Source organism: Choloepus didactylus, chromosome X (genome assembly GCF_015220235.1).
Source record: "Choloepus didactylus isolate mChoDid1 chromosome X, mChoDid1.pri, whole genome shotgun sequence".
In the NCBI taxonomy this organism is placed as follows: domain Eukaryota; kingdom Metazoa; phylum Chordata; class Mammalia; order Pilosa; family Megalonychidae; genus Choloepus; species Choloepus didactylus.
This window is the reverse complement of record NC_051334.1, coordinates 89,314,778-89,339,386: the sequence shown is the minus strand read 5'-3', so window position 1 is coordinate 89,339,386 and position 24,609 is coordinate 89,314,778.

The window sequence follows — 24,609 nt, the reverse complement described above, 5'->3', positions numbered from 1 at the left end:
TGTAGTCACCCTTCTCTGTAGATCACATATTACTGTGGGAACTGCTGTCTCTCACCTGGAATCCTTAAACACTATTTGGATAACTGGATCCCAAGTTGGAAGAAGCCATGTGGCAGCAGTTAATCACCAAAGGCAAGATGGTTGTGGCTACCATAATGAACAGTAGGCTCAAAGCAGCAGTCAAAATAATGTGACTCACAGAGACTCATGGCATTGGCTAGTAGATCATAAAGTTCCTAGGATTAAAATAGATGGGATGTCTATTAACTTCTTATTTGAACTGTACAAGCAGAAGAATTCTAGGTCAAATGAACAGAAGTTTAAATTGAATTACAAAAGCAGAGAATCATATCTCCTCAATTAAAAAACAAACTTGAGACAGTTTACAGACCCAGAGCCCCTTGAATGAGAGGAAGGCTGAGTACCATTGGGGAATGACTTGTTACACTGCCAAAAATTTATACTTTTAATTTTGCTTCCAGCCTTCCCCGAGGGGACCTATGGCCTTTTATAAGTGTAACTGTACACTGGAGTAAAGGAAATGATCAGATATTTTGGGGATTATTAGACACTGGCTTAGAAGTGATATTAATTCCAGGAGAATAAAAAGTATCACTGTGATCAAACATTCAGAGTAGGGACTAGTGGAAGTCAGGTGATTGATGAAGTTTTAGCTCAGATCCATCTCACAGTGGGTCCAGTTGGCCCTCAGACACACTCTGCAGTTATTTACCCAGTTCCAGTATGCATAATTGGAATAGAAATATTCAGCAAAGAGTGTAATCCCCACATTGGTCTCTGACTTGTGGAATGAGGGATTTATGATACTAAAGGCCAAATGGAAGCCACTAGAACTGCCCCTGCTTGGAAAAATAGTAGACCAGAAGCAATACCAGATTCCTGGAGGGATTGCAGAGATTAATGCCACTCTTAAGGACTTGAAGGATTCATGGGTGGTGATTCCTACCACAACCCCATTCAACTCTCCTATTTGGCCTGTGCAGAAAAAAGATGGGTCTTGGATGATGACAGTAGATTATCAGGCGGTGACTGCAATTGTACCTGTTGTTCCAGTGGTATTATCATTGCTTGAGAAAATCAATGCATCACCTGGTGCCTGGTATATAGCTATTGACTTGTGAATGCTTTTTTCTAAACAGCTGTTACCAAGGACCACTAGAAACAGTTTGCATTCAGCTGGCAAGGTCAGACATATAACTTCACTGTCCTACCTCAGGGGTACACCAATCATCAGCTCTATGTCATAATATTGTCCTCAGGAACCTTGATCATTTCTCCCTCCCAAAAGACATCACACTGATCCAATATGTTGATGATATTGTGTTGATTGGGCCTAGTGAGCAAGAATTAGCAACTACTTTGAGATTTGTTGGTAATGCATTTGCATGTCAGAGGGTGGAAGATAAATCCAACAAAAATGCAGGGGCCTTCAACCTCAGTAAAATATCTAGGTGTCCTGTGTTGTGGGGCATGTTGAGGTATACCTTGTATGGTGAAGGTTAAGTTGTTGCATCTGATCTTTCCTACAACCAAAAAAAAGGCATAATACTTTGTCATCCTCTTTGGATTTTCAAGACAACATATTCCTCATTTGGGTGTGCTACTCTGACCCATTTACCAAGTGAATAGGAAAGCTTCTCATTTTGAGTGGGGCCCAGAAAAAGAGGAGGCTCTGCAATAGTTCCAGGCTGCTGTGCAAGCTGCTCTGCCTCTTGGACCATGTAATCCAGCTGATCCAATGTTGCTGGAAGTGTCAGTGGCAAATAGAGATGCTGACTGGAGCCTTTGGTAAGCACCTATATGACAATCACAATGCAAGCCCTTAAGATTTTGGAGTAAAGTTTACAATCCTTTGCAGATAAAGGCTCTCCTTTGTGAAACAGCTTTTGTCTTGCTATTGGGCCTTAGAAGAGACAGAACACTTAACCATGGGACACCAATTTACCATGAGACCTGAGTTACACATCATGAGCTGTGTGTTCTCCTTCCCACCATGCCATAAATTTGAGCATGCACAGCAGCACTTCATAACAAAATGTAGATGGTATATGTGACATAGGGCTAAACCAGATCCTGAAGACACAAGTAAGTTATATGAGGAAGTGGTCCAAATGCCCGTGACACCACATTACCTTCTCTTTCCATACCCACACCTATGGCCTCTTGTGGAGTTCCTTACAATCAATTGACTGAGGAAGTGAAAACTCAGGCATGGTTTACAGATGTTCTGAACAATATGCAGGCACCACCTGAAAGTGAACAGCTGCAATACTGTAGCCCTTTTCTGGGATGTCTGTGAGGGACAGTGGTAAGGGGAAGTTATTCCAGTAGGTGAAACTTTGGGCAGTGCACTTGGTTGCTCATTTTACTTGGAAGGAGAACTGGCCAGAGGTCTATTTGTATACTGAATCATGGGCTTTTACTAATGGTTTGGCTAGATGGTCAGGGACATGGAAGAAACATGATTGGAAAATTGGTTACAGAGAAGTCTGGGGAAGAAATACGTGGATAGATCTTTCTGAGTGGGCAAAGAAAATATGAAGCTATTTCTGTCCCATTTGAGTGTTCACCAGATTGTGACTTCAGGAGTCACACCAAGTGGATAAGATGACCCACTCAGTGGATACCAGTCAGCCTCTTTTCCCAGCCACTCTGTGACACTGCACAATGGGCTCATGAACAAAGTTGTCATGGTGGTAGGGATAGAGGGTACGCATGGGCTTAGCAACATGGGCATCCACTCACCAAGGCTGACTTGGCCACAGGCACTGCTGAGAACCCAGTCTGCCAGCAGCAGAGACCCACACTGTGCCTGATAGGGCACCATTTCCCAAGGTAATCAGCCTGCTATGTGGTGGCAGGTTGATTATATTGAACCACTTCCATCATGGAAGGGGCAATGATTTGTTCTCATTAGAATAGATACATACTCCAGATATGGGTTTGCCTTCCCTGCATGCAATGGTTCTGACAAAGCTACCATCTGTGGGCTTATGGAATGCCTTATCCACCATCAAGGAACCCATGTCACAGGAAATAAAGTGAGGGAATGGGCACATGCTCATGGATTTCTTTGGTCTTATCATGTTCCCCATCATCCAGAGGCAACTGGGTTGATAGAACAGTGGAATGCTCTTTTGAAGTCTCACGGCACCAAACAGGTGGCAATGCCTTGTAGGGCTGGGGAAGTGTTCTCCAGGAGGCTGTGTGTGCTCTGAATCAGAATCCACTCTATGATGTTTTTTCTCTGATAGCCAGGATTCAAGGGTCCAGGAATCAAGGGGTGGAAACAGAAGTGACACCATTCATTATCACCCCTAGTGATCCCCTAGGAAAAATTTTCTTCCTGTCCCTGCAACCCCAAGCTCTGCTGGTATACAAGTCTTAGTTCCAAAAGCAGGAGTGCTCCCACCAGGAGACACAACAATAATTCCATTGAACTGGAAGTTATGACTGCCACCTGGACATGTTGGGCTTCTGATGCTTCTGAATCAACAGCAAAGAAGGGTATTACTGTACAGGCTGTGGTGATTGATCCTGAGTGTCAAGGAGAAATAGAACTCCAACTACACAATGGAGGTAGAGAAGAGTTTTCCTGGAGTATTCTGGGAATGCACCTAGGGCATTTCTTAGTACTACCATGCCCTGAAATTAAAGTCAATGGAAAACTGCAACAACCAAATACAGGCAGGACTACCAATGGCCCTGAAACATAAGGAATGAACGGTTGGTTCACCTCACCAGACAAAGAACCATGGCCAGCTGAAGTGCCTGCTGAGGGTAAAGGGTACATAGAATGAGTAGTGGAAGAATGTAATGATAAACACGAACTACTACCACATGACCAGTTACAGAAATGAGGACTATGATGACATGAATATTTCCTCCTTGTTTTGTTATGACTGTTTTTTTTTTCATTTCATGATATTTAAGTCATAGGAAATCAAGTTTAAGTGTTAATATTACTCAAGGACTTGCACACTAATTCTGGAGAGATTTAGTGCATTTCCAGTTGTACACAGGACAGTTGAGTATTGTTAGGTAAAACATATGTCTCCTACTTCATTTTACTTAGAGATTAAGTATGGTTTAAGGTGATGTGTATAGCTGCCAAGTTGACAAGGGGTGGACTGTGATGGCTAGGTTCATGTATCAACTTGGTCAAGTGATGGAGCCCAGGTGCCTGGTCAACAAGCACTGGCTTAACCATTATTGCAAGGACACTTGTGGCTGGTTAATAAACCAGAAGGCAGAAGTATTAAATCATCAGTCAATTGACTGCATCTGTGGCTGATTACATCAATGAAGGGTGTGTCATTCACAGTGAGAGAATTCAGTCAACTGGATTTAAAACAACCAGATGAAGAGTTTTAAGAGATTTGAGAGAGAACTTTTGCTTCTTCTTCAGCTAGCCAGCATCTCCTGAGGAGTTCATAGAACACCTTCATTGGAGTTGCCAGTTAACTGTCTGCCCTACAGAATTCGGACTTGTGCATCCTGCTTTGTGGAATTTGGGCTCCTGTATCTTGCCCTAAGAAATTTGGACTCATGCATCCCCACAGTTGCATGAGACAATTTTATACAATCTTATATTTACAGATTTCTCTTGTTGGTTCTGTTTCCCTAGAACCCTAACTAATACAATATCCTTTCAGTCTTTCTCTGTATCTTCGTTTATCTCCTTGAGCATTGCTAGATCATTTTTTAAAGGATTTGTTCAGTATGTCCACATTCTTAGTTCCTTTGCTGGTGTTTTTTGAGTTTTTTCCTCTTCCTTTGAAGGGACCATCATTTCCTGTTTCCTGGTTTTTCTTGTACTTTATTGTTGTACACTGTTCATTTTAATAATTTAAAATTTTGTTTCTGGGATTTATTCCTTCAGATGTCTGCTTCTTGATTTTGTAATCAGCTCATGATAAGATTGAGATTCTCTTGGGCTTCAGCTTTCCTACCAGGAAGGCTTGCCCAAGGTGAATGCAGTGTGCAGGGTTTTCCCTATTTTATGGACCTCTGTATTGTCCTGGGCTTTTGATTGTTTGTTTTTCAATTTCCTCATTTAAAGGAGTTTAGTTGTGCCCTCTGTTTCCAAGAAGACAGACCTCCCTCTCCTGGGCATTTAAAGCTGGCACAGCTTTGCCACAAATTACCTGTCTGTATAGTTTCTTACACTACTTTCCTATTCTCAAGCTGCTTTTACCTGGATGGAAAATTCTTGGAGGAGGGTCATGCTGGAGAGGACTTTCCAAAGTCCTCTTTCCCAGCTGAAACATGTCCAGGGGTATCTGCCATAAAGACTTGCAAATGAGTTCCAAATTTCCCTGAGGAGCTAATTAGGAAGGGCACCAAGAACTTCTTCCATGTCTCCCTAAAACTGAGCTTTCTTGCTCTGCCCAGCAAATGCAGCCTTTCAACTAATTATTCCCCTCATCCCTGGTGGTGCATAGCATCTTTAAGTCTCCTTCACTGACTTTTGTTCAGGGCAGTTTGAAAGAATGTATGCCCTTACAGCCAGTTCCCTTTGATCCAAAATTGTTAATCAAAAGCCCTGTTCAGTGATTGGCCATGCCCACCCCTGGTCTCAGAGAAGAGGATTCTGAAGTCACTTTCTGTCACCAGCAAGTTAAACAGTGATTGAACCCTGCAGGATTTACTGTGAGAGTGGGGGATGGGTACCAGTAGCCACCATGTGGAGAGATCGATTTACTCTTCTTGCCATAATTTATCAGCTTCTTCCTCTCATTCTTCCCTGGTTGCTATACAGTGTTTCTCTGGTGCCCAGAGTTTCAAAACAGTTGTTTCAGATGGTTCCTGCATGTTTAATAGTTATTCTGGTGGAATATTGGGTCTTGGCACTCCCTAGTCTGCCATCTTCCCCCAATTCAACTCTTCATTTTGACTGGAGAGCTTAATCCATTTACATTTACAGCAGCTACTAATAATGCAGGGCATTCTTCTGCCATTCTGATATTTGGTCTTTGTTAAGTCTTACATATTTTTGTCCATGCTTTCATTATTGTCTCCTTTTAAATTTATTATTATTATTATTTTTGCAGTGTAACATTTGAATCCTTCCTCATTTCATTCTATATTTTTTCAGAGTTTTTTCTTCTTGGTTACCTGAGGTCTTAAATTTATCTTCCTAAATCTACAACAATCACTTTTGGTTTAATACCAACTTAACTTCAATATCATATGCTATCCCTATAGCTTTATATGTGCTTATTGCAAATCAACAGCAGATTTGAACAGGCATGAGAATGGATCAGTGAACTGAAGACAGAACATTTCAAATCTTACGCACAGAAGAACAGATAGGGAAAAGAATGGAAAAATATGAATAGGGGCTGAGGGAACTGAATAACAACATGACATGCACAAATTCATATGTTGTGGTTGTCCCAGGAGAAAAGTAGGGAAAAGGGACAGAATGAATAATAAAATAAATCACTAAAAATTCCCCAACTCTTATGAAAGACATAAAATAACAGATTCAAGAAGTACAGAATACCCCAAACAGAAAACCTCCCAATAGATTTACTCCAAAACACTTCCTGAACATATTGTCCAATGTCAAAGGCAAAGAAAGAATTCTGAAAGCAGCAGGATAAAAACAATCTATCACATACAAGGAATGCTTGATAAGACTATGTACAGATTTCTTTGAAGAAACCACGGACATGAAAAGAGAGTGGTATGATATATTTAAGGTACTGAAAGAGAAGAATTGCCAACCAAGAATTCTGTATCCAGCAAAACTTCCCTTAAAAATGAGGGAAACACTAAAATATTTTCAGAAAAACAGACACTGAGAGAGTTTGTGAATAAGAGACTGGCACTACAAGAAATACTAAAGGGAGTGCTACAGGCTGATAGGAAAAACAGGAAAAAGAGGTTTGGAGAAGAGTGTAGAAACTAAGATTATGAGTAAGGATAAAAGGAGAGTGACAAAAATTAGATATGACTTAAAATCCAAAACACAAAACATTAGAAGAAAGTACTGCCTTTACAGTAAAAACAGTAAAAGTTTGTGGATTAAACTCCCCAATAAAAAGACATAGACTGGCAGAATGGATAAAAAACAGGACACATATATGCTGTATACAAGAAACCCACTTTAGGCACAAGGACAAAAATAAGTTGGAAGTCAAGGGTTGATAAAAGTTATTTCACACAAACAACAGCTAAAATGTAGTGGAGGTAGCTTTATTAATATCAGACAAATTAGATTTCAAAAGTTAAAAAATTAAGAGACAAAGAAGGACACTATATATTAATAAAATTTCAATTCATGAAGAAAATATAACAATCATAAATATTTACACTGCAAGCAATAGTCCTACAAAATATATGAGGCAAGCAGTGAGAACACTCAAAAAAGAAATAGGTACCTCTATAAGCATCATAGGAGAATTCAAAACACCACTGTCTTCAGTGGAAAGAACATCTAGACAGGGGGATCAGTAAGGAAATAGAGATGTTGAATTGTAAGATAAAAGAACTAGACTTGACAGACATTTATAGAAAACTACAAACCATAACAGCAGGATACACATTTCTTTCAGGTGCTCATGGAACATCCTCTAGGATTGATCACATATGAGTCACAAAATAAGTCTCGACATATTTAAAAATACTGATATTATACAAAACACTTACTTGGAACATAATGGAATGAAGCTGGAAATAAAAAAAAAAACAGACAGAAGATTGTAAAATTCACAAATATATGGAGGCTTAGCAACACCCTCTAAGAAAACCATGGGATAAAGGAAGAAATTAAGAGAAATTAATAAATACTTTGGGGTGAGTGACAATGAAAACACAATGCATCAAAATGTATGGGACATAGCAAAGACAGTGCTTAGAGGGAAATTTATTGCCTTCAATGCCTAAATTAGGAATATTTTGGAAGTAATGTAATTACTTTAGGTTATTTGTTTTTTCTTATTCTTTTGTCTTGGTTTTGTTTGAAATGTTATTTCATTATCTGTTTCTTTTCTTTAATTTTTTGAGAAAGTTAATTCAAAAATATGAAAAAAATATTCAAAGCACCCCTGAGGAGCTGGGGGAAAATTCAGAGGTGTTGGGCTTCCTCACTTGGATGGTTGCTGATGTTCTCACAAACATTGAGTACTGTCAATTTGATGTGCTGAACCCCCTATCAAGGGACTTGCCCTTAAAAAGCCTGTTACTGCAAAGGACAGTCTAGGCCTCCTTATAAATGTGTGTAAGAGTCTCCCCCAAACCCCTTTTTGTTACTCAGATATTGTCCCTCTCTCTCTAGCTAAGCCAACTTGGCAGGTGAAATCACTACCCTCCTCCCTACATGGGATCTGACACCCAGGGATGTAAATCTCCCTGACAACATGGAATATGACTCCTGGGGAGGAATCTGGACCTGGCATTGTGTGGAGAGAGGACATCTTGACCAAAAAGGGGTGTGAAATTAGATAAAATAAAGTTTCAGTGGCTGAGAGACTCCAAATGGAGTCAAGAGATCACTCTGGTGGGCACGCTTATGCACAATATAGATAACTATTTTTAGGTTTTAATGGATTGGAATTACTAGTAGTCAATACCTGAAACTATCAAACTACAACCCAGTAGCCTTGAGGCTTGACGTTGATTGTATAACAATGCAGCTTACAAGGGGAGACAATGTGATTGTGAAAGCCTTGTAGATCATACACCCCTTTATCCAGTGTATGGATGGATGAGTAGAAAAATGAAGGCAAAAAACAAAATGAAAAATAGGGTTTGGGGGGATGATTTGGGTGTTCTTTTTTTACTCTTATTTTTAATTCTTATTTTCACTTTTTCTGGTACAAGGAAAATGTTCAAAAAATAGATCAGGGTGATGAATGAAATTTATATGATTGTAATGTGAACAATTGATTGTATACTTTGGATGATTGTATGGTGTCTGAATAAAAAATAAAATAATAAAAGAGAAGAGAGAACAAAAATTGAGGAATTAACTGTTCACCTGGAGGAACTAGAGAAAAAACAACAAACTAATAACAAAGCAAACAGAAAGAAAGAAGCAGCAAAGATTAGAGCAGAAATAAATGACATTGAGATTAGGAAAACAATAGAGAGAATCAACAAAATCAGAAGCTTTTTTTGAGAAAATCAATAAAACTGATGGACACAAAGCTAGGATAAAAACCAAAAAAAAAAAAAAAAAAAGGAGTGGTTGCAAATAAATCCAAACAGAATTGTGAAAAGAGATATAACTAGTGACCCCACAGAAATAAAAGAGATAAAGAGAAGATACTATGAGCAATTATATGCTAATAAATTAGACAACTTAGATGAAATGGACAACTTCCTAGAGAAGTTGAACAACCAACCTTGATTTGAGAAGAAATAGAGGACCTCAACAAACTAATCACAACTAAAGTGATTGAGTCTGTCATCAAGAAGCTCCCCAAAACTAAAATCCCATGATCAGATGGCTTCACCATATGAGTTCTACCAAGCACTCAAGAAAGAATTAGTATTAATCCTGCTCAAAGTCTTCAAAAAAATTGAAGAGGAAGGAAAGTTACTTAACTCATTCTATGAAGTCAACATCACCCTAATACCAAAGTCAGACAAAGATACTACAAAAAAGAAAATTATAGACCAATTTCTTTAATGAATATAGATGAAAACACTTAACAAAATACTCACAAATCAAATCCAGCAGCACATTCAATAACTGTACACCACAAGAAGGTGGGATTTTTTCCAGGTATGCAAGACTGCTTCAAAACAAACAAAGAAAAAAAAATCAATTAATGTAACACACCACATCAATGAATCAAAGTGAAAGACCCACATAATCATCTCAATTGATTCAGAAAAAGCATTTGACAACATTCAACATTGTTTCTAGATGAAAACACTTCAAATGATAGGAATAGAAGGGAACTTTCTCAATATGCTAAAGACAATATATGAAAACACCACAGCTAACATTGTACTCAATGAGGAAAGACTAAAAAATTTGCCTCTAAGATCAGGAAGAAGACAGGGATGTCCATTGTTACCATTGTTGTTTAATATTGTGCTGGAAGTTCTAGCTAGAGCATTTAGGCAAGAAAAAGAAATAAAAGGTATCAAAATTGGAGAGGAAGAAGTAAAACTTTCACTGTTTACAGATCACATGATCCTATATGTAAAAAATCCAGAAAAAATCTACAGCAAAATTACTAGAACTAGTCAATGAATACAGCAAAGTGGCAGGCTACAAGATCAACAAGCAAGAATCTGTAGTGTTCCTATACCCAAGTAACGTGCAACAGAAGGAAATCAACAGGAGGAAATCAAGAAATAATTCCATTTATGATAGTAACCAAAAAATTAAATATTTAGGAATAGACTTAACCAAGGCAACAAAAGAACTATACAGAGAAAAGCACAAGAAACTGCTGAAAGAAATCAAACAGGACCTAAGAAAATGGAAGAACATACCATGTTCATGGATTGGAAGAGTAAATATAGTTAAGAACTGAATTCTACATGTACTGATTTATAGATTCAATGCAATACCAATTAAAATCCTAATAACTTACTTGCAGAAATAGAAAAACAAATAACCATATTTATTTGGAAGGGCAAGGTGCCCCCAATAGTGAAAAACATCTTGAGAAAGAGGAGCAAAGTGGGAGGTTTCACAGTACATGACTTTGAAACATATTATAAAGCTACAGTGGACAAACAGGATGGTACTGGCATAAGGATAGATATACCAATCAATGGATTTGAATTGTGTGTTAAGAAATAAACCCTTGCATCTATAGAAAATTTATCTTTGATAAGGCAGTCAAGCCAAAGCAAGTGGAACAGAACAACCTCTTCAATAAATGGTGCTTGTAGAACAGGATATCCATATCCAAAAGAATAAAAGAGGACTCCTATCTCACACATTGTACAAAAATGAACTCAAAATGGATCAAAGACCTAAACATTAGCACTAAGTCTGCAAGACACTAAGAAGAAAATGTAGGGCAATATCTTAAAGATCTGGTGATAGGAGATGGTTTCCAAGACCTTACATCCAAGGGAACAGCAACAAAAGAAGAAATAGATAAATGTGATCTCCTCAAAATTAAACACTTTTCTATGTCAAAGGACATTGTCATAAAAGTAAAAAGGCAGCCTACACAATGGATGATAATATTTAGAAACCACATTTCAGATAAGGTTCTAATATCCCAAATATGTAAAGTGATCCAACAACTCAACAACAGAAAGACAAACAACCCAATTGGAAAATGAGCAAATACATGGAAAGACACCGTCCTGAAGAGGAAATACAAATGGCTCAAAAATATATGAAAAAAATTCTCAACTTCACTGGCTATTAGGGAAATGCAAATCAAAACCATAATGAGATAACATCTCACACCTACCAGAATGATCATTTTCCAAAAAAAAAAAAAACAGAAAATTACAAGTGCTGGAGAGGATGGGAAGAAAGAGGCACACTTATTCACTGTTGGTGGGAATGCAGATTGGTGCAGCTGCTCTGAAAGGAAGTGTGATGTTTCCTCAGGAAGCTAAGTATAGATTTGTTACATGATCCAGCAATTCCATTACTAGGTATATACTCAGAGGAACTGAAAGCTAAGACATGGATAGACTTTTGTAAACCAATATTTATAGCAGCATTATTCACAGTTGCCAAGAGATGGAAACAGCTCAAGTGTCCATCAATTGATGAGTGGATAGACAAACTGTGGCATATACACATGATGGAATATTATGCAGCTGTAACACAGAACAAAGACATGGAACACATAATATCATGGATGAACCTTGAGGACATTATGTTGAATGAAGTTAGTGAGAAACTAAAGGACAAATAGTGTATAGTCTCACTAATATGAGCTAACATTAATGAGCAAACTTTGAGAGTTAAAAGCTGATAACACAAGCTACCAGGAGAGGATAGAGGTCAGGCATTTGATGCTGAAGGACTACAGAATTTTCAGCAGGATTGATTGTATAGATTCAGAAATAGATAGCACAATACTGTGTGATGGTAGCACAATATTGTAACTACACTGAACAAAGATGCCTGTGAGTAAAGCTGAAAGAGTTGGGATAGGGGAATGTATGACACCAGATGTAAAGATAGATGATTAAGATTGGGACTGCAAAACTTGGCAACAACTGGAGTGGCCACTGACTGTGACTAAATGTACCAATATAAAACTGTTCTTTCATGTGAGATAACAAATGAATGTCAACCATGGAGAGTGTTGGGAAGGAGATGGTATTGGGGAAAAATATAATCAAAGCAAACTGGAGTCTATGGTCAACTGTAACATTGTAATATGCTTCCATTAAATGTAACAAAGGCAATATACCAAAGATAAATATGTATGAGAGGTATATATAAGTGAAGGATAAATGATTCTTGGTAGTGGTAGTATTGTCTGTCCATATTATTATAGTGTATTGTATGGCATTTTTAAAATTATCTTTTTCTTTAACATTTTTTTCATATTAATGGATATGTTCAAGTACTGATTGTGTTGATGAATGCACAATTATATGTTGATACTGTGAACAACTGACTGCACACTGTGGATGATTGTAAGGTATGTAATATATCTCTATAAAATTGTATGAAAAATTATAAATAGGGTTAAAAGTGCTGGAGAAAACATGGATAGAGGGATGCACCTATTTACTGTTGGTAAGGAAGTAGAACTGTGTAGCTTATCTGGAGAAGAGTGTGGTGGTTCCACAAGAAACTAAGTATGTGGGTGTCATAAAGTCCTGCAAACATTGTGGGGCATATAGTTGGAAGATCTCAGAGCCAGGACATTAATGGACATTTGCTCACTGGTGTTTACTGAGGCCATATTTATGATTTGTAATGGGTTGAGGTGGCCTAAGGGTGAATTGACTGATGAACACAATGGTGATCTGCGGTGTATGCATATAGAATATTGAGCAACTGTGAGGAGGATTGAAGCTGTGAGACATGCAATGAGGTGAATGCATCCTTTGGACATAATTTTGAGTGAAGTATGCCAGAAAGGAAAAGACAAACATTATAATGCTTCTCAAATATGGACTAACTACAATATGTCAATTTTGAGAATTGGATCTTAAAGCTCAGCTTCTCAGGGTAATGCTTATTGTAATGGTCCCTAGACTGTAAGCTCTTAGAGAAGTCACATCTATTCCTGAACTGTAATGGCTGTCTCTAAATTCTGAGATGCTTATCTCTTTGTGTATTACCTGGTTGGTCTCTGGAACTTTGAGTATCTGTGTGACACCTGGGATGCAGAGCTAGAGCACAACAGCTTTAAGTGTCAGTATTAGTGCATACAGCAAGTATTTAAAAAGCTGAAAAAGATTCCAGACTTCAATTAGAGATATGAATGGAGCAGTTCTGGTTAGTAATAAGGCAAATTAGGCCAAAGGGTAAAGGATGATTTTGACTATGTTTTAAAACTTCAACTTCTGTTTGAGACCAAGGGAAGAGATGTTTATTTTGTGTAGGATATATATCTTCTACACCACACTAAATAATTTAACTCATAAATCAGTTTATTCAAACACCATAATTACATGGAACTTTGAATGGGAAGTAAAATCTGGTAGTTTTCTACATTTTAGTTTGACATAGTGATACATACCAAAGTAATTTGGGCAGGGAATAAAATATATATTAGCTGGGGCCCCCTGAGGAGCTGGGTAAAATGTGGAAATGTTAGATATTTTCACCTGGATTATTGCTTATATTTTCACAAACATTGAGGACTGATAATTTGGTATGCCAGGCCCCTTATCTTGGGGCTTGCCCTTATCAGGCTTCTCACTGCAAAGAAGAGGCTAAGCCTACTTATAATTGTGCCTAAGACTCTCCCCCAGAGAACCTCTTTTTTGCTCAGATGTGGCCCTCTCTCTCTAGCTAAGACAACTTGGCAGGTGAATTCACTTCCCTCACCCCCCACGTTGGACCTGACTCCCAGTTGTGTAAATCTCCCTGGCAATGTAGGATGTGATGCCCAATAATCCCAGACCTAGCATCATGGGATTGAGAAAATATTCTTGACAAAAAGGGGGAAACAAAATGAAACAAAATGTTTCAGTGGATGAGAGATTTCAAATGTAGTTGAGAGGTCACTCTGCAGGGCATTCTTATGCACTACATCGGTATCGCTTTTTTAGGTTTTAGTGTATTGGAATAGCTAGAAGGAATTATCTGTAACTGTCAAACTGCAAACCAGTAGCCTTGATTCTTGAAGGTGATTGTAACTATGTTTCCTACATGGTGTGATGATGTGATTGTGAAAACTTTGTGGCTCACACTTCCTTTATCCAGTGTATGGATTGATGACTAGAAAAATGGGGACAAAAAACTAACGAAAAATAAGGTGGGAGGGGGGTGGTATGATTTTGTCTTCCTTTTTTACTTTTATATTTTATTCTTATTTTTATTATTTTTGATGTTAGGAAAATGTTCAAAAATTGATTAGGGTGATGAATGCAAAACTATATCATGATACTGTAAATACTTAGAAATCTAGAGGATGATAGAGACTAGACAAGGTCTCCACAAATGGTGAATCAAATAAAAAAAACTGTAAAAACACCCAAGAAAGATGAGACCTGTGGCCCATACTTGTAATTCCAGGCACCTCTCCCTCATTTAATCCTCTGCAGCTTAGGAGTTGCACAGACACAACACATCCCAGGGACATCCTGCCATGGATTTAGAAAACAGACCAGTAAGTAGAAACTCCATACATATCCAGGCATAGGGATTCAAGTGTATGGAGATCCAGGGTAGAAAAAAGCAGCTGGGTGAGTAAGTGCATACAAAATTAGCCCCAGGAAATAAAAGATCCTATAGCAGAACTGTTGGCCATATGGCCATAGGTGTATACAGTTAAACCCATCTCTGATTGTTGGATCCCATAAAGGAAAAAAGAAATTTTGTACCTCTGTATAGCCTAATAGAGAAGTAACCAGAGCCAGATAAGCCTGACAGAAAATAAAGGGGAGGGGGACTGAATTGCTGTAAAGTAGCATGGAACCCCAAACTAAAAAGTGTAATTAGAAAAGATGCACTGATTAAGGGAGAGACATTAAACCAATCATAGGAGCTAGGGAGAAAAATTATGCACAATATACCAAAAGAGGCCAGCAGTCCCAGAGAAGAAACAGAGGGAAAGAAGCTTTCTCCCACAGGTGAAATAATTTCACATGAAATGGCAATCTTAAAATATATACTGCATATCCAGGGCAAGAAACATTTGCAGAATATATGAGAAAGTCAGAGCAGCTGAAAAACAGGGGCTACTCTAAATGTCCAGTATAAGTTCAATCAAACATCAAAGAATGGCATTAACACATAGCTGAACAACAATAAACTCTAGGCAAAAAGGAGAAACCAACTATCAGAATTAGTGCATCAAAGTAATCATATGCCCAGACACATGTAAAACTTTAGAAGCAACACAAAGTAATGTAAAGATATAGTTAAGTCAAAGGGAGAAAAATAAATCTTACAAGGAATAACAGACTTTGGAACTACTAAAAGAAGTTCAAACAAATTCTGAAATCAATTCAAGGAGCAGAAGGAAAACAATAATTAATACAAACTAATTGTGGATATAGAGCTAAAGAATATTAAAAAGACACTGTGTCAGCAAAAAGAGGAATTAGAAAGTTTAAAAAGAAACAGAAATTATGGGGCTGAAACCTGCAAAAATGGAGACTAAAATTACACTAGAGGCATACAACAGCATATTTGAATAGGTAGAAGAAAGAGTGAGCATACAAGAAGATCAGAAAATCAAAATCATAGTCAGAATAACAGAAAGAAAAAAAGAGAATACAAACACTTAGCAGTATCTCAGGGAATTGAGTGACAGCATTAAGCATAACAACATATGCATCATGGGAATCCCAGAGGAGAAGAGAAGATAAAAAAGACAGAAAGAGTATTTGGGGAAATGATGGCCCAAAATTTCCCAACTATGAAAAAAAACATAAATATAAATGTCCAAGAAGCACAACATACTCCAAAGAAGATAAACACTAATAAACATACTCTGAGATAAATACTAATCAGAATGTCAAATGCAAAAGATAGAGAATTTGGAAATTAGCAAGAGAAATTCAATTCATCACACACACAACTAATCCTCAATAAAGCCAAGTGTTGATTTCTTATCAGAAACCATGGAAGTGAGAAGGCAGTGGTATGATATGTTTAAGTTATTGAAAGAGAAAAACTGCTGGTTAAAAATTCTTTTTTACAGTGTTGTCACTGATACGATCAGGTAAACAGGTGCAGAAACCTGAGATTCAGAGAAATAAAGAACAATTCTCACTTATTCAGAGCTCTGGAGAGTGATCCCACAAATGCTGAATTGAAGAAAGAGAAAAATATCAGGTAGAAAACTTCTGTCATGGACAATTCAGTACTCTCCCCATCCTCTCACTCGGTTCTATGCAGCTTAGAAAGTGCCCATAAGAAGCATCCAGGATCTCTCTCACTTCCCACAGGGTATAGACTATAAAATCCCTCACAGTAGTGAGAGAGATCCCCACCTATATCCAGACAGAGCCTCAAGCCCAGTGACCCATGGCAGTACTTCAGCTGCTGAGGAAGTCAGAATATAAAAGGTTAACAAGGAGGAGTTTTCAAAATGGAGGAATAAGGAGGTAACCACAAATTCTTCCCATAAAGCAGCAAGTAGCCAGACAGAAGCTGCATAAATCAACTCTTTGGGGACTCATAGGACAGATCATGACATTTCATGGCTCAGGACAGTGAGGGATGAAGATTTTGAGAAGTTGTGGACAGAGACTCTAATGTGTTGTACCCATCACCCATAAGTGAGGGATAAAGCAGGGCCAGCATGATCCTTGCCAAGGAGATAGCTGTAGACTGCAGCAGCCAAGGGACTCCTCTGCCACAAGTGCAGTGGGAAGAAATACTCTATACTAAGCCATATTTTGGCCAGTGAAGTGAGAGCCAGGGTACTTTGCTGTTTCAGCCCTCCCTGCTCAGAAGCTTTGGAGTTCCAGGAGGTGAACAATTCCTGAGGACCATTAACTCACCAAAAAGCACCTCTGCTGGGCATGTCAGAATGTGCAAGGGAAAATTAAAGGACTTTTCAGAGCCTCTCCATACCCTATCCAAGGCCCATTGGAGATTGTCTACATCCCCTGCACCAGTTCCTGGTCCTGTTTTGGCTGTTTAATATGGGCAACCTGAGTGTAAAAGCAGCACCTTAATACAAACCAAGGCAAAAACTAAATCCTAGACTATAGGAGGAAAACAAACAGCAGAATAGATCCATCAAGAGAATTAGATGACCAGATATCAGCAAAAAATAACCGGACATACTAAAACCCAAGAAGAAATTGCCCAAATCAAAGGAACAAATCAAAAAGTCAGAGGAGACACAGAACCTGGAGAACCTGTTCAAATATATGCAAACAATTCTCCTCAGTCAATTCAATAAAATAACATAAAATGTGTATAAGGAGATAAAGTATTTTAAGAAGACACTAGACCACTTCCAGAAGATGGTAGCTAGGAGAGACAGAGCAAAAAAACACCTCCATGAAAAATACTAGATAGAAGACAGAAAGTGATGCAGAACACCAGTTCCAGCGATGCACCAGCTGGAAAAGTTCTGCTAACTCCATAGGGACCATGAACTTGGTGAAAACAGGAGTCTGCATTCTGACATGAGTTAGTAAGTCTGCCAAATACCTGGCAGCCACATCACAGTTTGGGGAAACTGTGGGCTGTTGTTTGGAGTCAGACTAGTTTAAAAAAAAAAAAATGGCTGTGGATATGGCAGTGAAAACCACACAGTGAAGCATGGCAGGAATGGTGTCTCCACAACCTGTGGGCATGCCACAGTATCTGGCATGGATAATAATTGTCTCAGAGTGAGGAAGGCAGAGGTTAGCCAAAAGGGGAAATAATCCACACACCTAACAGCCGTCTTCCTAGAAGGCTGGGAATGCTCCTGCCTGGCACCAGCACCACAGCCCAGAGTCATGCCAAACAAACAAGTGCAATGGGAAGTGTTTCCAGCAACACACACACAGACACAGACACAGACAAACACACACACACACACACACACACACACACACACACACACCACTATATAGGGCATGGAAAGTAGCCTTTTGCGCACCCACAGCTAATTGTCCCAGAGCTGGAAATATGGAGCTGTGCAAAAAGGGGGAAATTAACATGCCTCATACAGCCATCCTTTCAGCAGGCAGGGAACACCCCTACATGGCCCTGTGGCCTAGAACTTCTCTTGATGGATGGCATACACTTGTGACATAGTAGCAGCCCTCCCTCAGCAGTGGCCTTATGAGGGCACATCTTGGAAGAGGGACCCACTCAGAAGTCACAGGGACCGTACACCAATACCAAGAACTTTTGGGTCAGCATCAGGGACAAACTGTGTTGAGACTGAACTGATGGTTAAGCTCTTGCAACAGCTTTTAATCTCCAGGAACACCTGGGAGTTTTTATTATAAAAACTGCCATCCCTCCCTAACCACTCAGACAAATGTCTCACATTTAGGGTGGACATCACCAACTAAACACACAAAAATGATGCACCAATTGGACCCCCACAAGAATCAGACCCCCACACACCACAAAGACAATGTTGGGGAGAACTGGCTTGAGGGGAGGGGGTGGCACATGGAAGCCACAAGCTGATTAGTTAAAGTGTATGCCATGAAGCTGTAGATCTGACAAATTAGAGATAAGTCTTTGAATTAGCCTACATCTCCTAAAAGAACATTATCAGGTTAAGCAAATGCCAAGAGGCAAAAAAAAACAGAAAATTTTAAAGCATATGAAAAAAACAGGTGATATGGATATCTCAAACGCAAACACCCAAATCAAAAGAACAGAGGAGACACAGTACTTGGAGCAATTAATCAAAGAACTAAAGACAAACAATGAGAGCATGGCACAGGATATAAAGGACATGAAGAAGACTCTAGAAGAACATAAAGAAGAAATTGCTAGAGTAAATAAAAAAAGATGATATCATAGAAATAAAAGAAACTCTCAGCCAAATTAAAAAGATTCTGGATACTCATAATACAGGACTGGAGGAAGCTGAACAATGAATCAGTGACCTTGAGGATGACAGAATGGAAAAATGAAAGAACAAAATAAAGAATGGCAAAAAAGTTTGAAAAGCTTGAAATGGACTTCAGGGATATGATAGATATTATAAAATGTTCAAATCAAAGACTCATTGGTGTAACAGAAGGGGAACAGAAGGGAAAAGTTCTAGAAAGAGTATTCAAAGAAATTGTTGGGGAAAACTTCCTAAATCTTCTACATAACATAAGTACACAAATCATAACTGTGCAGTGAACTTCAAATAGAATAAATGTAAATAAACCCACTTCAAGACATATTCTGATCAGACTGTTGAATACTGAAGAAAAGGAACAAGTTCTCAAAGCAGCAAGAGAAAAGCAATTCACCGCTTACAAAAGAAATAGCATAAGACTAAGTAGTGACTACACAGCAGCCACCATTGAAGCAAGAAGGCAGTGGCAGGACATATTTAAAATACTGAGAGAGAAATACTGCCAACCAAGAATACTTTATCCAGCAAAGCTCTCCTTCAAATTTAAGGGAAAGCTTAAATTTTTCACAGGCAAACAAATGCTGAGAGATTTTGCTAACAAGAGACCTGCCCTACTGGAGATACTAAAGGGAGCCCTACAGACAGAGAAACAAAGAAAGGACAGAGAGACTTGGAGAAAGGTTCAGTACTAAAGAGATTCGGTATGGGTACAATAAAGGATATTAATAGAAAGAGGGAAAAATATGACAAACATAAACCAAAGGATAAGATGGCTGATTCAGGAAATGCCTTCACGGTTATAACGTTGAATGTAAATGGATTAAACTCCCCAATTAAAAGATATAGATTCGCAGAATGGATCAAAAAAAATGAACCATCAATATGTTGCATACAAGAGACTCATCTTAGACACAGGGACACAAAGAAACTGAAAGTGAAAGGATGGAAAAAATATTTCATGCAAGCTACAGCCAAAAGAAAGCAGGTGTAGCAATATTCATCTCAGATAAAATAGACTTCAAATGCAGGGATGTTTTGAGAGACAAAGAAGGCCACTACATACTAATAAAAGGGGCAATTCAGCAAGAAGAAATAACAATCGTAAATGTCTATGCACCCAATCAAGATGTCACAAAATACATGAGACAAACACTGGCAAAATTAAAGGAAGTAATTGATGTTTCCACAATAATTGTGGGACACTTAAACACATCACTCTCTCCTATAGATAGATCAAACAGACAGAAGACTAATAAGGAAATTGAAAACCTAAACAATCTGATAAATGAATTTGATATAACATAAACATATAGAAGGTTACATCCCAAATCACCAGGATACATATTCTTCTCTAGTGCTCATGGAACTTTCTCCAGAATAGACCATATGCTGGCACATAAAACAAGCCTCAATAAATTAAAAATAAAATTTAAATTATTCAAAGCACATTCTCTGACCACAGTGGAATACAATTAGAAATCAAAAACCATCAAAGACTGAAAAAAATCACAAATACCTGGAGGTTAAACACCACACTCTTAAACAATCAATGCATTAAAGAAGAAATAGCAAGAGGAATTGATAAATATAGAGAGATGAATGAAAATGAGAACATGACATATCAAAACCTATGGGATTAAGCAAAAATGGTACTGAGGGAGAAATTTATAACACTAAACACATACATCAAAACGGAAGAAAGAGCTAAAATCAAAGAACTAATGGATCAACTGAAGAAGCTAGAAAATGAACAGCAAAAAATCCTAAAACAAGTAGAAGAAAAGAAATAATAAGGATTAAAGCAGAAATAAATGACATAGGGAACAAAAAAAATAGAGGGAATAAATAATATCAAATTGGTTCTTTAAGATCAACAAGATTGACAATCCCTTAGCTAGACAGACAAAATGAAAAAGAAAGACCCATATAAGCAAAATAATGAATGAGAAACCTGACATTACTGCAGATCCCAAAGAAATTTAAAAAATTATGAGGATACTATGAACAACCATATGCCAACAAACTGGATAATGTAGAGGAAATGGACAATTTTCCAGCAACATAAGAGCAACCTAAGCAGACCAGACAAGAAATTGAAGACCTCAACCAACCAATCACAAGCAAAGAGGTCCAGTCATTTAGAAACATCCCACAAGTAAATAACCAGGGCTAGATGGCTTCACAGGGGAATTCTACCAAACTTTCCAAAAAGAACTGAAATGAATCTTATGTAAAATCTTTCAAAACATTGAAGAAAATGGAACACTAACACTTTTTATGAACCTAACATCAATTAATACCAAAGCCATGAAAAGATGTCACAAAAAAGGTAAACTACAGGACAATCTCCTTAATGAATATAGATGGAAAAATTGTCAACAAAATGCTTGCAAATTGAATCCAAAGACACATTTAAAAAATCATACACCATGACCAAATGTGGATCATTTCAGGCATGCAAAGATGGTTCAACATAAGAAAATCTTTGTATTCCAACATATTAACAAATCAAAAGAGGAAAATCAAATGATCATCTCAATAGATGCTGAAAAAGCTTTTGACAACATCCAACATCTTTTTTTGATAAAAATACTTCAAAAGGTAGGACTTGAAGAAAGTATCTGAATATCATACAGAACATATATAAAAAGCCCACAGCCTGAACAATACTTAATGATGAGAGACTGAAAGTCTTCCCTCTAAGATCAGAAATGAGAAAAGGATGCCCACTCTCACTACCATTGTTCAGCATTGTGTAAGAATTGCTGGCCAGGGCAATCCAGAAAGACAAAGAAAAAGCATCCAGATTGCAAAGGAAGAAGTGAAACTCATTATTTGCAGATGATAAGATCTTCTATCAGGAAAACCCTGAGAAATCAATGATACAGCTACTAGACAAATTTAGCAATGTAGCAGGAAACAAGATTAATGCACATAAGTCAGTAATGTTTCTATACATTAGAAATGAATGAAGTGAAGGGACACTCAAGAAAAAGATACCATTTTCAATAGCAACTAAAAAAACCAAGTACCTAGGAATAAACTTAACCAAAGATGTAAAAGATGCATACAAAGTAACTCTACTAAAAGAAATAGAAAGGGACCTTAAAAGACAGAAAAATATTCCATGTTCATGGATAGGAAGGCTAAATGTCATTAAGATGTCAATTCTACCTGTATTAGTTAGGGTTCTCTTGGGAAGCAGAATCAATGAGAAATGTCTCTGATTATCAAATTGTAAAAGTGACTCATGCAACTGTGGGTATGCATGAGTCCAAATTCTGCAGAGCCGTCAACAAACTGTCAACTCCAAGGAAGATGTCCGATGAAATCCTTGGGAAACAAACTGACAACTTCGACGATCTCCTCAGGAAACGAACTGGCAATTTCAACGAACTCCTCAGGAAATGAACTGGGGTCTTTGATAAACATGCTTGATGAACTCCTCAGGAAATGAACCAGCCATCTTCAAACTGTCTCTCATATGCAGCTTCTGTGCTTTCTTCAAAGTGTCCCTCTTGGCTGTTGCTCTTCTTCAAAATGTCACTCACAGCTGCACTGAGTTCCTTCTCTTTGAGTCAGCTCATTTATATGCCTCCACTGATCAACTTAAACCCACCCCAAATGGGCAAAGCAACACCTCCATGGAAATTATCCAATCAGAGACATCACCCACAGCTGGGTGGGGTGCATTCCAAAGAAACACTCAAAGAATTACAATCTAATCAACCCTGATAACATCTGACAGTACAAGATTACATCAAAGATAATGGCATTTGGGGGAAATACATTCAAACCAGCACACCTGGCTATGGTATAAATAGGACCATAGAATGGACACTGATAAATAACATACACAGCCTCCTGGAGAACATTGCCCCAGCTCTGCAAGGTGTTTAAAACTAGCTGACAGCATAATTAAGTCTTCAACAGGCCATTCCAGGCTCCTAAGAAGATGGTAGAATAGGTGTGGTGATGAAAATTTCTCCTCCATGAAAGAAACTAGAGAAGTACTGAGGAAGGCCCAGGGCAGCAGTTTCAGGGTTTGAGCAGCCAGAAAGGGACTTCTACAATACATTGTGGGAACTCGGATGTGAAAGCATAGGAACTGAGTCTGAAAGTACGGAGTTAGTTTATTCAACCAGGACAACTGCCAGGGACTGGTAGTGGCAAGACAGCTGCTGAGCAGCGGAGTGAGCAGCTCTTCACTCCCATGCACTCCCAAGAACCCTATCAACAATTAGCTGAGGACATAATCCTCCACAGCCACATGGCAATATATGACCGTACAGAGAACCATCGATTATTTACTTAGGATGGGATGTATGGTGTGTGAACAAAACTATACTAAAAAAGTGGGTTGATGACAAAACCTCAAGGGCAATATACTGAGTGAAATAGGCCAGACATATAGGGACAAATATTGCAGGGTCTAACTGATAGGAACTAATTATAATATGTAAACTCATAGGCATGAAATGTACCAAGATATAGGATGAGGCTTAAGAATGGGGAGCAGTTGCTTCATATGAGCAGAATGTTCAACTAGGATGAGCTTAAATGTTTGTGAATGAACAGAGATGTCAGTAACCAGATGTGAGAATAACTAACAGTGCCAAATGGTGTGTGAATGAGGTGGAAAGGGGAAGCCCAGAGTCATAAATGTCACCAGAAGGAAAGTTGGAGATCAAAAGATGGGAATGTATAAAACTGAATTCTATGGTGGGCAATGTCCATGATTAACTGTACAAATATTAGAAATCTCTTCCATAAACCAGAACAAATGTATGACAACACAATTAGAAGTTAATAATAGAGGAGCACATAGGGAAGAAATATATACCTATTGCAAACTATATACTGCAGTTAGTAGTATTTCAACATTTTTTTTCATAAACAGTAACATATATACTATACCAACACTATGAGTAAACAATTGAGGGGGGTTGGTTAGGGATATGGGAAGATTTGAGTTTCCTTTTCTTTTTTTCTTTTTTCATCTTTCACTTTATTTCTTGTCTGGAGTAATGAAAAGTTTCTAAAACTTGAACAAAAATTAAGTGTGGTGATGGATGCACAGCTGTATGAAGGTATCAGGGGCAACTGATTGTACACTTTGGATCTTTGGATAATTGTATGGTATCTGAATAACCCAAATAACAATTAAAAAGGAAAACAAACAAACAAACAAAAAAATACAGTTGAGATAGTTTCATTTTACTGATAAAATCAATTACAGATTTTCAAAGAGATATGCTAAATCAATTCAAACCCAACTCAATGAGTTCAGGGAAGATATGACAAAAGAGATGAAGGATGTAAAGAAAAGACTGGGCAAACATAAGGCAGAAATCAAAACTGCAAAAACAGCTGGCAGAATCTATGGGAATGAAAGGCATAACACAAGAGAAGAAAAACACAATGGAGACTTACAACAGAAAATTTCAAGAAGCAGAAGAAAACACTGAGGACCTGG